Consider the following 15,203-nt stretch of genomic DNA (forward strand, 5'->3'; position numbering starts at 1 on the left):
GTTTTTTGCCCCAAGCTCTAGGATAGATCAGGGTGTGAAATATATGCCCATTTTGAGTAGTGTGTATGTTTCTTTCCCCTACTATTTCTTTAATGTATTTGTTTTTATTTGTTTGTTGCCCAGAAATAGTGTTGAACTGGATGGCCTTATATATCTAAAATATGAATATAGAAAATTGTATTAATTATTACCATAAGCAATAATTACATTTTTTTTCATGATCAGATCAGACCAGATCATTGGAATCATACAGTCTGTGATTACATCTTAAAATGTTAAAATACGTATTTTATCACAGATTAAGGAAAGAGTATATTTGAATTAATTGTGTCTCCCCCACCCCCTCACCCAAGCTGATATTTGACCAAAGCGTTCATAACTGCTATAATGGATGCAACTTGTAATTAACCCTGCATTAACCTATAATACATTAGATTGAATATTGTGGCCTGTGAATTGCTTAACAACTTCCTTGATACTTTTCAATTTGAGGCGCTGAATGAAAACAAAAAGCGTTCTGGGATTCTTTGGGGATGTTCATGGATAAATTTGTTTGATGAATTATATTTTTCTCACTGCTGAATGCCTAAGAGCCCCATTCGTTTTCTATTATGTAGCTCATTTCTTTCAATATTTTTCCACTGTTTATCAATGCCCCCAATCTTCTCTGAAATCACGTACCTACTGTATATGCTCATCAAACACTGGCATTAGTATTACTTACAGTAGAGCAGATGAGTGAAACAAAACCTGAAGTTTGGTTATAAGGAAAAGTAGTATATTTAAATAGACTTTAGATGGGCAAGCAATGGTGACAGGACATGATAAATAGCTGTGCCCTCTGCTTTGTTTTCCATTGCCTGATTTGCATGGTCTAGCTGGGTTCGCATAACCAACCATTATCTTGCACGCTTTCTGTAATACCCAAGGTTTGGCTCTAAGCAGCTGTTTATACATCCACTGAAACCTGCCTATTGTTTTGATTATATGCACTCTTTAGAAGGCACCAAATGTAAAACTCTGTTATTAGTGTAGGCACAAGTCAGAGGAATGGTTTAAACGTTTCAGCCTTAAAATGGTAGTGTAATTTGTGGAGAGAGTTTATTATGACCTTCTGTGAATCCAAATGGCATTGCCTCCCTTATGTAAAAGCTATGCAGGAGAGGCCTTTACAAGAGGCTTACCTTGCATTCTCCATTCTGTTTGGCTCCAGACAAACTATTTGTTTATTAAGTCCTTTCCTCTTTGGCTTCACCATCTACCCCGCCCCTTCAAAAGATTACACACTTCCAGCAGTGTTCATGGAATAATGATTTTATATTTGATTGAGTCATTTAGAAACTTTGCTCATTTGTGGTTGCATGGGAAGTACAGCTTAATAATGTTATTGAGAGTAGGCTCTTGTTTTCCTCATGTTACTTCTACATCAAAACAGGCAGTCCTTGACTTACAATGTAGCTCCCCAGATATACTTACAAGCCCGTTTTGAAGTTCTGATGGCTTCCCCACCCCCACCCCAGTCGTGTGATGCCATTTTGGGAGCCTGGCAACTTTCCCAGATTTATGGCTGTTTGCCGTGTCCTGTGGTCACATGACTGTGATTTACAATGTTTTTACTTCTAGCTTCCATCAAAAAATGCCCATTGTGAGTTTGCCTAATGACTGCATTTGCTTAACGACCGCTGCAAAAAAGATTGCAAAACTGAATGCAGTCATGTAGTGAGCCACTTAATGACTGACATTTTTATTACCATAATTCTGAGCTCAGTTATGGCCCTAAGTCAGGTGTAGGGAACCTTGGCTCTTTTATGACTTGTGGACTTCAACTCCCAGAATTCCTGAGTCAGCATGGCTGGCTCAGGAATTCTGGCTATTGAAGTCCACAAGTCACAAAAGAGCCAAGGTTGCCTACTCCTGCCCTAGGTCAAGGACTACCTGTATATGATGAAGAAACTGTTCCATTGACATACTTAATACATTTCCCATGACATTCTAGGACAACTCGCTATGGTCAACTGATCATGGCCAACTCGCTGTGGCCAGCTCACCTTGGAACAATTCGCCACAGCCAACATTCCCCAGGACAAAAATTAGTTAATATCAAAGAAATGGTGAAATAGAATCATTAAAGAAAGGATGCAAAAGGAAGGACAAAATGAAATGTGAATGACAAAAATGTAAATATTTTTAAAATTATTTTAAATAATGAAATAAAATTGTTGAATTGGCCCGTGATGATTTTCCCATGGTGAACTGGCCACGGCGAATTGTCCCATAGTGAGTTGGCCATGGTGAGCTGGCCAAGATGAACTGATCATGGCAAACTGGCAGCAATGAGTTTGCCCATTCGAACAGCAGTATGCTAAAGAACGTTTTAAGAAATTTGAATTGGTGATACCTGTATGACAAAGGATCACTGTGCTGTTTTTCTAACAATACCGCTATCTTTTCAATGGAAAACAGACTAACAAAACAAATACCAAATATTGGAAAATATTAGAGTCCTTATGAGCTCAGGGTTGTACTCTATCTGTATGAGGAAAATTAACGGGATCATTTTTGTTCATTACTGGAACAGAGCAGCTTATGACAATAAAGGATAGCCACTTTGTTTTGTCAAGATTTGAAAAGGACTGCACTTCATTTGATACAATGCAATAAATAAACATTTGTGTTTAAATTAATGTGATAAACTCTAATGCAGGGGTTCCCAACCCCTGGCTGTGTACTGGCACCAGTCCGCAACCCTCCAGGAATTGGGCCATGAAAGCTAGTGAAGCCCCATCCATGCACACATGGGATCCAAGCAGCGTGCGAAACCCATGCCCCCCCTCCCAGTCTACTGAAAAACCGCCTTTCATGGAACCGCTCCTGGCATCCAAAAGGTTGGGGGCTGCTGCTCTAAGGTACAAGAAGACCTCCTGTTTTTTGTTCTAACAGAGGATCGCAACTGCTGCTCTGGAATTTCACTGAATTGTTTCACTGAAGGTGAGAGCTATTATGTGATTTTGGACATGGATGTACTGTATTATGCTGTGCAGAATTTAGCGATGACTTTTCCCTTGTCTTGAGGCCATAGCTATCCTCATAGGTCCTCAGCTTGGTTGTTGTTGTTTGGCTTCATGCACTACTTTATTTTATCTCATAACAATCCAGATGCCATGTATTCCTTTTCCATTTGATAAGTTCCACTTTTGTTCTTTTTACCATTGTTGCCCTCTCAGCTATAGCTCCCAGTTTTAAAAAAAATCAGAATGGTCCTAGTGAGAGAAAAAAACGTCATAGACAGCCTTTCCCCTTTGGTCCCGTAACTGAAGTAAGGTGGTTCCTACTCATCCTTGAGGAAAAGAAAATAATTCCAGCATGAGTTGCAGACTCCGCCTCCCCCCTTTGCTCTCCATTCACCCATCTTTTTCATTATTCTATTGATGTATTATTCTCCTTGTGTTCCTTTGTCATTGTTTATATTATTTTACTCCTTTTACACTCCTTTCATTTTTCTTCCTTTTTCTTACTGTTAAGCCACCTAGCCCCATAGTGAGATCAGTGGCAAATACATTTAACAAATAATAAAATAAATAAAAAATGAAATTTGTTGTTCCTGTTGCTGATCCTATCCTGCCTCTAATGTAGGTAATGTGCTAAACCAGGGGTCTTCAAATTTGGCCTTTTATGACTTGTGGATTTCAACTTCAGCATGCCTGGCTGAGGAATTCTGGAAGTCCACAAGTCATAGAAGGGCCAAGTTTGAAGATCCCTGTGCTAAACAGAGAGAACAGCAAAGCCAATAAACACAGCTATTTGGTTTACCCATGAAATATCAATACAATTTTGCAAACAGTTTTGAAAATTAGAATTTGCTGAGTATAGCTGTCTCAAGTGATAACATTGTCAATATCAGTTTTTTAATTTTCATTTTCCCAGGGATGAACTAAAATGCATTGATATCAGCTTTGATTCTATTTTTGTACACGTTTTATTTTCAATTAAGAAACATACAATCAAGAATTTTGAGTATTATTATTAATATTCATAAATGGCCATATTATTCAAAGATAAGAAAGGAATGTTTTTAAATACTCATTGATGAAATTTTCCACATGAATGAAACACCTAGATTAGACATTATCAGTACAATTTCTTCAAAATGTATGACTGAAGGAGAGATCTTCACTTGATGCCTATATATTTAATCTTTTCTGCTTGAACAAGTTTTGTAGGATTCTGTATTGGTTAAAAGGAAGCTGTTTAACCTGTGTGGCCACTCCTGACATTAAGGCAACAAAATTACGGGTTCTGTGTGTATATAGGTGTATATATCCACACTCTTGCACAGGCACAGTCCTCATGAAGAAAAAATGTCTTAAGCAAACAAACTGAGAAGTAAGCTGATTTCAGTAAATATTTGTCCCAAATGGTCCTTACATTCATAGACTGAAATGAATATATATGAGAGTATTTCTACTTTGAACTGGGTTGTTTTAAAGTGTCAGGTAAACACAGTCACTAAAACCACAACATAATTTCAGGGTATTGTTCAGTAACATACAATATAATCTAAACAGCCCCCTCTTCCCTTAATCTAGAGGAGATATCCCTATGACTTATAAGATCATTAGTACAGAATCAAACACTTCCAAACTCCATTTTTCTTGGTGCCATTTTATTTCTTCTTCTTTGGATTATGATACATGTATTTTTCCAAATTCATACTAATATGTTGCTATAAAAGAATGTCCTCTTTGGGCACTATTACATTGATTTTTGTATTGGCTGTCTGCAGCCTTTAAGGTAAAACATCTTCATTTGGTGTAAAATTGCCTTATGGGGCTTTAAATGCCTTTTTAAATTAAAATGTTTCTGGAATACACTGATAATGACACTTTAAAAACGATATAGTTTAAAATAAGGTGTATTTCCAGATGTGATCCATATGACTTAAATTATTTTTCAGCAGTATTCCAATAAAAGCTTTTGAGATAACAAAAAAAAAAGATCTTTATTTTAAATGAAGGGGTGAATTGAATGGCCATTGAGCAGAGATTCCATAGAAGAGGACTACTCTATTGCTGAAAAACTCCTGTTCTTTGCGCCATCTAGCCTGACAATCTGATTTCCCTTGAGATATTACCTTGATATATAACCTCCTGTTTGGTGAAGTGGTTAAGGCACCAAGCTAGAAGTCAGCAAAACAAGACGTTTTAGGCATGAAGCCATCTGGGTGACCTTGGATCTGACACTCTGTCTCAGCCCTAGGGAGGAGGCAGTGGCAAACCACTTCTGAAAATCTTGCCAAGAAAACTCCAGGAACCTGTCCAGGCAATTACCAGGAGCCAAGGCTGACTTGGAGGCAACCCCCTCCCAAAGAAAATGAGCCCCCTGATATTGGTATCTGGTTTTTATTTCTGCACCAGCTCACTTGGCCCAAATTAGCTTTATTCATAAAACTGTTGCAACATCTTGGCACAGAGGAATGAGACCAAGTTTATCAGTTTCCTATAATTAACCCAAGAGCACATTCCCATTAGAACAGCAAAAGGTTTAACTTGCAAATCAACTTGTCATCTCATTGTTTCTATTTTCTCGGCTGTAATGATGTGACTGGAATGGTATGAAGCCATTCACTTATCACCGACGGGACAAGAGATAAAGTATTCATGAAATACTCCAAAATCTAACCCTTACTCTCGCCAACTCTTCTGCTTTTAAACCATCCCAGTGCAAACATTGATTTTAATGTCTACTTTTTATCTACACTCTGTTTACTGTTTCTGGAAGAAAGCCTTCCCTGTTACTTCTTAATTGTTGCTTTTGTTTTATTGAACATCATTAAACATAAGCACAATCTTTCTTTTCAACAATGAGTTATGGATTTACTTACTGAAAAATTATTTCATCAAGTTTATTTGAGAAATTCATAGCCCAAGAAAGAATCTCTCAGCTGTGTGGAAAAGTTCCATTTTGCTGTAGATGAGAAATACCACAACGTGAAGTATTCATCAGAACTCACAGAATCAAATGGATTTGCCTTGCTTTTTTGTTTCTTATATGACCAGTTGTCCCTGTGCTCTTTTCAAATGGAAACACCCTGCTCTTCCATATTCCTCTGATACTAATTTTATACAGTACATAGCAGTGGCAAGTATACCTATAAAACCATTACACTAGTGTTTGCTGCAGCATTGTCTCCTTAAATGTTGATGTACCTTTGTAAGAAAGCTACAGCTTAATAAATACTCGAAGGTGTGGTTTGAAGTAAATATTGATTATTCATGGATGTATCAGGTGCTACACAGAGCAATGATGATGTTCTAGTGCTGAGATTGTTACATGTCCATATGGAGCTACTCTGAATAAAAAATTCCTCTTACTTACCTCCCAGTACCTATGATGTTGTGGCCCAGATTTTGATGCTATGACTACTATACCTACATCTATTACACCTACATTTTAAAAACAAGCACATTATGTGGTAACTTATGAAATTAAAACTATTCTCATATATACCTTTAAATTCATGGTTTTACATCCCACATACATCCTATCATTAATCCATAGCTGCTTGTGTTCATTACAGCCACATAAAGTTTGGTAGAATTCTTCTAGATTCTTTAATAGGCCAAAGATGAATGCAGACTGTACTATAGACTTTAAAGCAGTGTTTCTCAACCTTACAACTTTAAGAAGTGTGGAGTGGGGAATTCTGGGAGTTGAAGTCCACTCATCTTAATGTTGTCAAGGTTGAGAATGACAGCTTTAGTGTTTGGGTAGTGTTACTATCAGGCTGTGCTGGGTGCTATGTATATCTCAGTTTACATTCTCTAGACCTGTTAGGACAAAGGAAAAAAAAAAACAGCTGATTCTATATTGATCCCCCATCTTCTTGTATTACAAAAAGTTAATGTTTTGTTCAACCATTATGTAAACAGAAACTTGCTATGGCAGGAAGGTTATATAACCATAAAACTAACATTTGTATTTGGATATATTTAGGATTCATGCCAGCAAATTCTTAGTGCTATTTAAAACCAATTGAGCTAATCAGGTCTTAAAGCAGTTGTGGTTTCCTCTCATTCCACTGTTTCCAAGATATTGGTTACTTTGGGAACGGGGAAACTCATTGTCTCCTAGCCAGGTTTGAGCTTCTACTTCCAGAAGCCACAGCCACCCAGCCAAAGCTGAGGAATAATGGGAGTCAGGAATACTATCTGGAAATATATAGATGCCCTCTGCCTGGGTTACACTGGGTTACACTGGGTTACACTTGTCTACACTATGGAGATTCTCAGTCATGGTTGTCTCAAAGGTGCTTTTTCACGAGGCAACTGGACTTTCTTTTTTCTCTTTGAAGACATTTCACTTCTCATCCAAGAAACTTCTTCAGCTTTGACTGGATGGTGGGGAATGGAAATATGGGTGGCACTAATTGCCTGTAAACTTCAATGCTGATATTCCAACCTTAAATTGCTTGGAACCCAATTACTTAAAACACTGCATCCCTCATAATGATATTGAGGATGCCCTCATAATGGTCTGAACAATAGGTTGAGTCAAAGAAGTGCTATTGAATGTGGTACTTCATTTATGGAATTCATTTTTAGGCAAGGATAGACTACCCCTTCTATATACACATATACACATATCTAGTTTCAGACAAAAAATGACATTGTTTATCTATGCATTCACTCAGCAACAATTTTCTTATGATCAAACTTCAAATTAGTTTCCAGGTTAATTAATGCATTTTAGTTCTGCTAAATGGTTTCATTTATTTTAATGAGTTCCTTCTGGGCAAAGATCTGGGTCATCTTAGAATGAAGAGTGAAATGCAAACATTAGCATTAATCACCACTATTATATGTGTAGAAATAGGCAAGAAATATGTTGGTGGACTGCATCTGTCAACCATCATCAATCAGGTGGTGTAGATTTATTGCGAATTTCAGTATAATTTTAATTCCACATACTGCTCACCCATCTTATACAATATACAGAGCAGTGAACTGATACTCTTTATCATAGAAAATATCAAACATTCCTCTAGTTCAATTGTTATTAATTCTACATTTGTACTTAGTTCATGTCTTTTAAAAACAATCTGCAAACAGGTTTCTTTCTTAACCCACTGAAGTAAACAGTAGCAAATAATAATAAAATTGCTAGAACAGACCATAGCAAGAAGAAAAAATGTTTGGCATCCTTGTTTGGGTGGAGATGGAGCAGCTCATTATTCTTTTATCAAGCTTTCTCATCATGTAATAATCTAGAACTACGTAGCTAGCATCTTGCACCAAACATAAAAAATTGAGAAGCTAGCTCAGCATCTCTTTCAAACCTTGAAATGATTTCTAATTATTCTGAATGAGAAGGTGTGCTGTTGGCTAAATATCACCCTTTTATTTATGTGGATGTCTCTGGATAATGTTTGTGGAGATCATAAAAGTATTCAGCATCAGTTAAGCCTGTTGGTCATTAGGAAAAAGCAGGGCTGAGCAACCACTTTTAGTGAGAATTCATTCGGTCAGTCCTGCATTATCTATAATGGTTCCAGTCCTGGAAACGAAAATGGCACCATTAATTTTCACATAGAAACTTATTTCTTAAATGTATAAACTGCACCAACAAAATGACTGTCAAAGCAACAGGAGAAATATACGAAGAAATGAAAAACATAAGAAAAAAGTCTGCATCCACAGCAAACTTAGCTGCCAAGTCAATTTATATCAATTTATTTACTATTTTTTTCTTCTTTTGTCAGAACTGTGTTAAGCAGAGAGCAAGCCTGGCTCTTTTTTAGTCTGTCAGTGTCTCATTTTTATCTAAGTATGACTAGAGCTTTCAGACTCCATGACTGTGAAAGATACATTACAGAAAAGCCATGTGTAACATTTTCATCAAGGGCTTTTTATCATCTTTCTCTCTTGACTAAGTCCAAAGGTCTGTCAGAACTCTGTGTGAAGTTCAACTGAACAAATATTCTGTATACTTATTTATTTATTAAAATCAATGTCTATGAAATAAAATGCAATATGTTGCTGTGGGAAAGCTGGCATGTGCTGAATTCTGTTCAGAGGGCAGCAGAGTGTAATGATTAAGGTGCTGGATAAGGCCGGGGAGATCTACAGTAGATTCAAACTGACCCTCAGTTGTGGGGTGAGTTTGAGCCAATCTTTCCCAATATAACCTACTTCACAGAGATGTTATGGAGAAAATGTGAAGAAGGAACTATCCCATGAATGTATGCCATATGAGCTCCTAAGTCGGGGGTGTCAAACTCAATTTCATTGAGGGCTGTATCAGCATTGCAGTTGCCTTCGGGGGGGGGCAGATGGGTGTGGCCAGGGTGGGTGTGGCCTCCTGGGTGGGTGTGGATGGAGTGGGTGTGGCCTCCTGGGTGGGCGTGGCCAGCTCTACATCGTTCGTGTCAAGGGCAGGAGTGGGACAGATCTGAGGGTCTCTGGCAGAAGGGGGTGGGACCAGGGCAAGTGCCAAGACATGGTCCACTGGAGGAGCCTCTCAGGCCATGCAGGGGGGAGGGGGCTGGATGGTGGTGCAGGCTGCTGGGAGCCCTGGACAGCAGAGGTTAAATGCCCAGCCTGGCTCTCGAGCACCCCCAGCACCAAGCCCAGCCCCACTTCCCCAAGGGGGCACCAAGCTGCACTTACCTGCCAAAACCCCTCCCCCAGAGCCCATCAAGCCAGATATGTGAAGTAGGCGAGGACCATTTGCTGGCCTCTTCCAGGCGATGGTGCATTTCTTCATTCCTCACAAAGGATGACACCTCCCCAGCATGCACCCAGGGGTGGGACCGATGTGGCAGGGGCTGGTTCCTCGCTGTTTCCAGACGGCCTTATGGAGCTAAGACTGAATGCGTTTCAGCATAGATAGCCACCACAAAATTGTACATTGGCTCTCTCCCGGCTGGCCTGGGCCAGGGCCAAGGCGGCGGGGGCCATTCCCTCACTGTTTCCAGGATGGCTTCACAGGCCACATGAAACCACTTTGCGGGCCACATCTGGCCCTCGGGCCTTGTGTTTGACATGTCTGTCCTAAGTGGAATAAAAAAACCCTTAGAAATTATGGAAGCGCTGAGGATCTGTATTTCCAAGGTTGCCTTCTTCAACCTGGTATTCTTCAGATCTCTTAAGATTGCAACTCCTGGAATTTCCTATCCAAAAGTCTGATTCTGGCTTTGTCTGTACTTTCAAGAGGTGATGTGGAGGTTGCTATGTTGTTTTTAATGTTCCCTGCTAAGCCATACAAGAAAGCACAAGCAGAGAGAAGGATGACATGATTTTGCTAGCTCAGATGGATCACCTGCTGGATGAAATGCTCTCTCTTATCTGAAGCAGTCCAGGGAAACTCTTAGAAATCAGTTCAAAACATTTGGCAACCTTCTGGGGGCAGAAAACTGCAAAAGCTGACATCGTCTCCTGTGTAGCTCATGTAAAATTGTTCAGGCCATAAAGAGAGAGAAGTGGACACACCTATGAAACTTTTCAGGCAGTGCTTACAAACAGCTCCTGTGATTTCCTGTGCCAAAGAAAAGGGAAGCTTTGAAAGTGGAAAGGCAGTGTTCCCTAGACGCAGGCTCATTTTATTTTTTGACCCTGCTTATGAAATCAAGTTTAAAGTTTAATGAGTGTGTGTGTGTGTGTGTGTGTGTGTGTGTGTGTGTGTGTGTGTGTTGAAAAAGCATTTTATCCCTAAAGTTCAGAGTACAGTGACTGTGTCACCTTATCTTATTTATCTTCACAATAGTTATTTAAAACAAGTCAATGAGTCATTGGTAAACTCATTGTCTAAATGAGACTGAGCTTTTGGGGGAGGAACAAGGGATTGCTTTATAATTTATAGGCTTGGAGTGTATACTTTTTTTAAAAAAAAAGATGTTGAACTTAAAAAAACAAGTTTTGAAAGTGTGGTATATTCTGCTGAAGTACTTTCTAAAGTCTGGATAGAATATGTGTAAAAAATAACGAATGATTTGCCTAGGTCACTGGGTTAATTTATAGTGGAACTAGAAAAATCTGAATCTGAGGTCTTCATTGGACTATCTAGAACAGGAATATAACTTGCACCTGTGAACACCTTTTATGGCACCTGCAAAATGCCGCACTGTTGTTTGTGATTTATTCTATTTGGAATTTCCCATGGATAAGTCAGGAATATTTCCTGTTGTCTTTATGCCACCTAATAGAAAGGAATTAGGGAGGGACGAGGAAATCTGCAAGACAATTAAAGGAGGGCAGAAACAGCCACAGCCATAACCACGAAGGTGCCAAACGATGGAATGTCTGCTTTCATATCCATCACACAAACTCTGCAATGACATATTGCGTCAGAACATCTGATGAAAATTCATGCATTGCAGTACAGTATTGGTGTGATTACATAACCAGGTATGTGCTTTCATTTGACCCTATTTGCATCACCCATGGGCAGGAAGGAAGTTGGGGACTTTACTTATGTATATTTTAGGATGTAGATTGCATGCTTTCAGTATATGAACAAGAGGAGGAGGGCATGTAAGAAAGTGAAATAAAAGTCACCAAGGGCTTAGCAATGTAACAGGTTGCATTTAGCTTCCCCATACCTTTGAATAAATTGTCCATCAGGGTAACAAAGACTATCTTTGTCCAAAGGACAAATCAGAAATAGACTCAACTTATTTTTACAGTAAAAAGTCACCAAGAGTTGAGATCTCATTACTTATTCAAGGAAGCAGTTAAAGAATGATATATTAGATATTGAATGATCAAATATATTTTTGTTTGTTTATATGAAGGTTTAATCAGGATCCTCTTACATATAGTGGGAAAGACACCCTCTATCTGACAAGCATTAACAAGTTGTTAGCTCCTGGTGGTAAGCCTGATTCCTGGATATGTTCATCTCTAGGAAGGACATACAGTAACTTCAAATAAAAGGTGTTTATTTTCACTGTCCTGGTTATCAAGCTGGCCAAACAACTTTTCTCTAAAATAATATGACTTAGACGCATCCCTTTCTGTCAAAACAATAGACTTCAGAGTGAAAAAAAAAAAAAGATTTCCCCTGCAAACTGTCATGTACTTTGTTAACTGTGATCCCTCTGTCTGATTTTTCTGAGTCTTGCAGATTTACATCTACTTTTTTTTAAAATGGTGCTGTCAACATTGTTGACCTTATAATACTGGAAAAGATATCCCTATGTTGGAAGGAATTGAGAAATTTTACAATCCAGATCTTGTTCTCTGTCACTAAACCTCTAAGATAGGGGCATCGAACCAAGGCAATTTTAAGACCTGTGGACTTCAACTCCCAGAATTCCCCAGCCAGCCATGCTGGGAGTTGAACTGAATTGAATTCTGGGAGTTTGAAATCTACAGGTCTTAAAGTTGCCAAGGTTAGACACCCTTGCTCTCAGATGTACTATTCTTCTTTTCTCTTCTACATGAGTTGCATGTGTACCAGCCAATATACAGTTTTGAATATCTGACAGCTACAACACTGATCCCCAAACACTGTGTATTTTTCATGTGATTGTGACTCTTCATAGTAGGGGATTGGAATGCAGTGACTCCTGCTTACACCACAGTTTGTTTCTATTACAAATCCCGGAAACTTTCAACAATAGCATAGCTGTCAGCATGACAGCACTTTAAGCATAATTTGCAAGGTGTATTTCATCAAGAATATTTACTGCCACTTGTTCATGGATCCCTTAAGTAACAGAAAGAATACCTGAGCTAAATTCAAACATGAGAATCCAGCAATAAATAGGTTGCAGGAAGTAGAGCCTCCTCTCCCCAGATTTGCATCTGAAAGAGAAGTGTAGATAAAGGAGGACTTTTAGTCATTGTTATTCATTTTGATGAATGCTTTCTAGAACATATTTCAGTCACGATAAAGTTATGTTTTAGAAAACTGAAAATTGTCCATTTTGGTTAATCACAGGTAATCACAGGTAGTCTTCAATTTGCAATCATTTGTTTAGTGACCAAAGTTACAACAGCACTGAAAAAAGTGATTTATGACCTGTTTTCCCATTAACCACCATTGCAGCATCCCTATGGTCACAGGATGGAAATTCTGCCAGGACAACTGGCCTGTATTTATGACGGTTGCAGTGTCCCGGAGTCATGTGATCACCATTTGTAACCTTCCCATTTGGCTTTTGACGAGCAAAGTCAATGGGAGAAGCCAGGTTCACTTAACAACTGCATGATATCCTTAACAACTGCAGTGATTTGCTTCACAACTGTGGCAAAAGGTTGTAAAATGGGAGCACAACTCCCTTTACAACTATCTTGCTTAACAATGGAAATTTAGGCCTTCGTTGAGATCGTATGTTAAGGACCACCTGTATGATGAAAGAACATTTTTTAAGAAAGTATCTTGAATTAACACTACTGTATTACAGTGTTAAAATATAGTACTATAACTATGACCTCAGTGATTTGAGATTTGTCAGTCATGGCTAACTCTTCCTATTTTCTCTACAAGAAGAAACCTGCGAGGCAAATTGGGCTGAAAGAGAGTGACTGCTCCAGCATCACCCATCCAGATTTCACGCCTAAGGTAGGACTAGAATTCAGTCTCTACTCTAGCCTACTCTCTCCTTGGTCTTTTAGGATTCAAGAGCCCTATGGGAAGCATGTGTTACTCATTGAAAAAAGGCCTCTAGCAGCAAAATCTGTGCTTGCATAAGTATATTCCTCTTTAAGCACTAAGACTGGAATTCAGATATGGTTTATTATAGCCAAGAGTTGTACTCAACATTTTCATGGGACACTGAGTGGTTGGGACCATATCTTACATGGGTGGGGATTGGGAGAGGAGGTTCAAGGCTTTGGGGATCCTTTCCCTTCTTCTCCCTCCCTCTCTTCTGGTGTTATATTTATAGTAAGATTTACATTACTGTTTTTATACATTCCCACCTCAAAATGGCAGAAAATCATACCATCAGTGGATATTTCGAGGGCCAAAAAGTGGGGTTCAAGACATGCATGTATCCTTGTGGCCACAGATTACCCAAACTGGCTATAATTTAATAAAGAATAGATGTGTTTAAACTCAGTGCAATACATACACTTCATTAAGTTTAACCATGTTGAAATGAAAATGATTTACTCTAGGAAACAGTAACAATAATTTTAAGATATATTTAAAATTTCACTTAAATAAAGCTGAGATTTTAAGCAATGTTAGTGCTTCAGCAGAAAAAAAGAAGCCAGTGGTAAATTTATTGTGATGTAAAATTTTAGAGGAAAAACCCAGTATGACATATAAGGCCAAAGAAGCACAATTCAAGGGATTTCTGGATGCTTTGTGATTTATTTATTCATTTAAACAGTGGGTTTACATGCTCCACATCCCGATTGCAGCTTAGTTCTTCATTCTTAATTTATTGAACATTAGCATTTAATGTTCACTAGTTTGCAAGGTTGCCTGATTGCCCAAGTGTTTTCCTCTGTAGTGTCTTTCTGAAAGAAAAACAAGTTCATAATGAACATGCAGCTACAGTATGTCATGTCCTTTCCATGGCTTCTAGAAAATTAGTCTCTGAATGGAAGGTAATTGAATTTAATTCTAATACATAAATTACCATAGCAGTTCTTTCCCAACTACTCTTCCATAGCTGCTTATGAGAATAGCAATAGCTACTGAATTTGAGTTATAGCTAGTTTTTAATAAGTAAGTCTAATTCATTGTGAATATACTGTTGTACATTTAAAAATATTGGTTATAGCTCATATACCAATAAATTCAGCAAAATATGAAATAAACTATGTTAATGGAGATAAATAAGTATATGAACAACCACAGAAGCATATTCAGATAGTGATCTAAAGAATAATATTACAATGGTTACAAATACGCATAAATGTCTGAAATCTTGAAGTTGATTATTTTGACTTGTAGTTAATCAAAAAACAATGATAAATTGTTTCCAAACAGTACAAGCAATTCCAAAGGTCCAGTTACATTTGGTGGATGGGTGTTGTATATATATTCACATACACAGAGAGTCATTTGAGTACCTTTTCTAAGCATCCATCCTTTTTTCTCTCCTGTTCTGAGCATCGAACATTTAGCAGCTTCCATAATATTGTGAAACCTTGGAAATTTTGTTTTCTTAAATTTTGTAATTCCTTAGTTTGATGTCAGACATCTTAGAAACAGGATATATCATGCTTCTCTTAATAAGGACAGTATTG

The sequence above is a fragment of the Crotalus tigris genome, unplaced genomic scaffold (genome assembly GCF_016545835.1).
Source record: "Crotalus tigris isolate CLP2741 ecotype Arizona unplaced genomic scaffold, ASM1654583v1 scf7180000017567.3851432, whole genome shotgun sequence".
Lineage (NCBI taxonomy): Eukaryota > Metazoa > Chordata > Lepidosauria > Squamata > Viperidae > Crotalus > Crotalus tigris.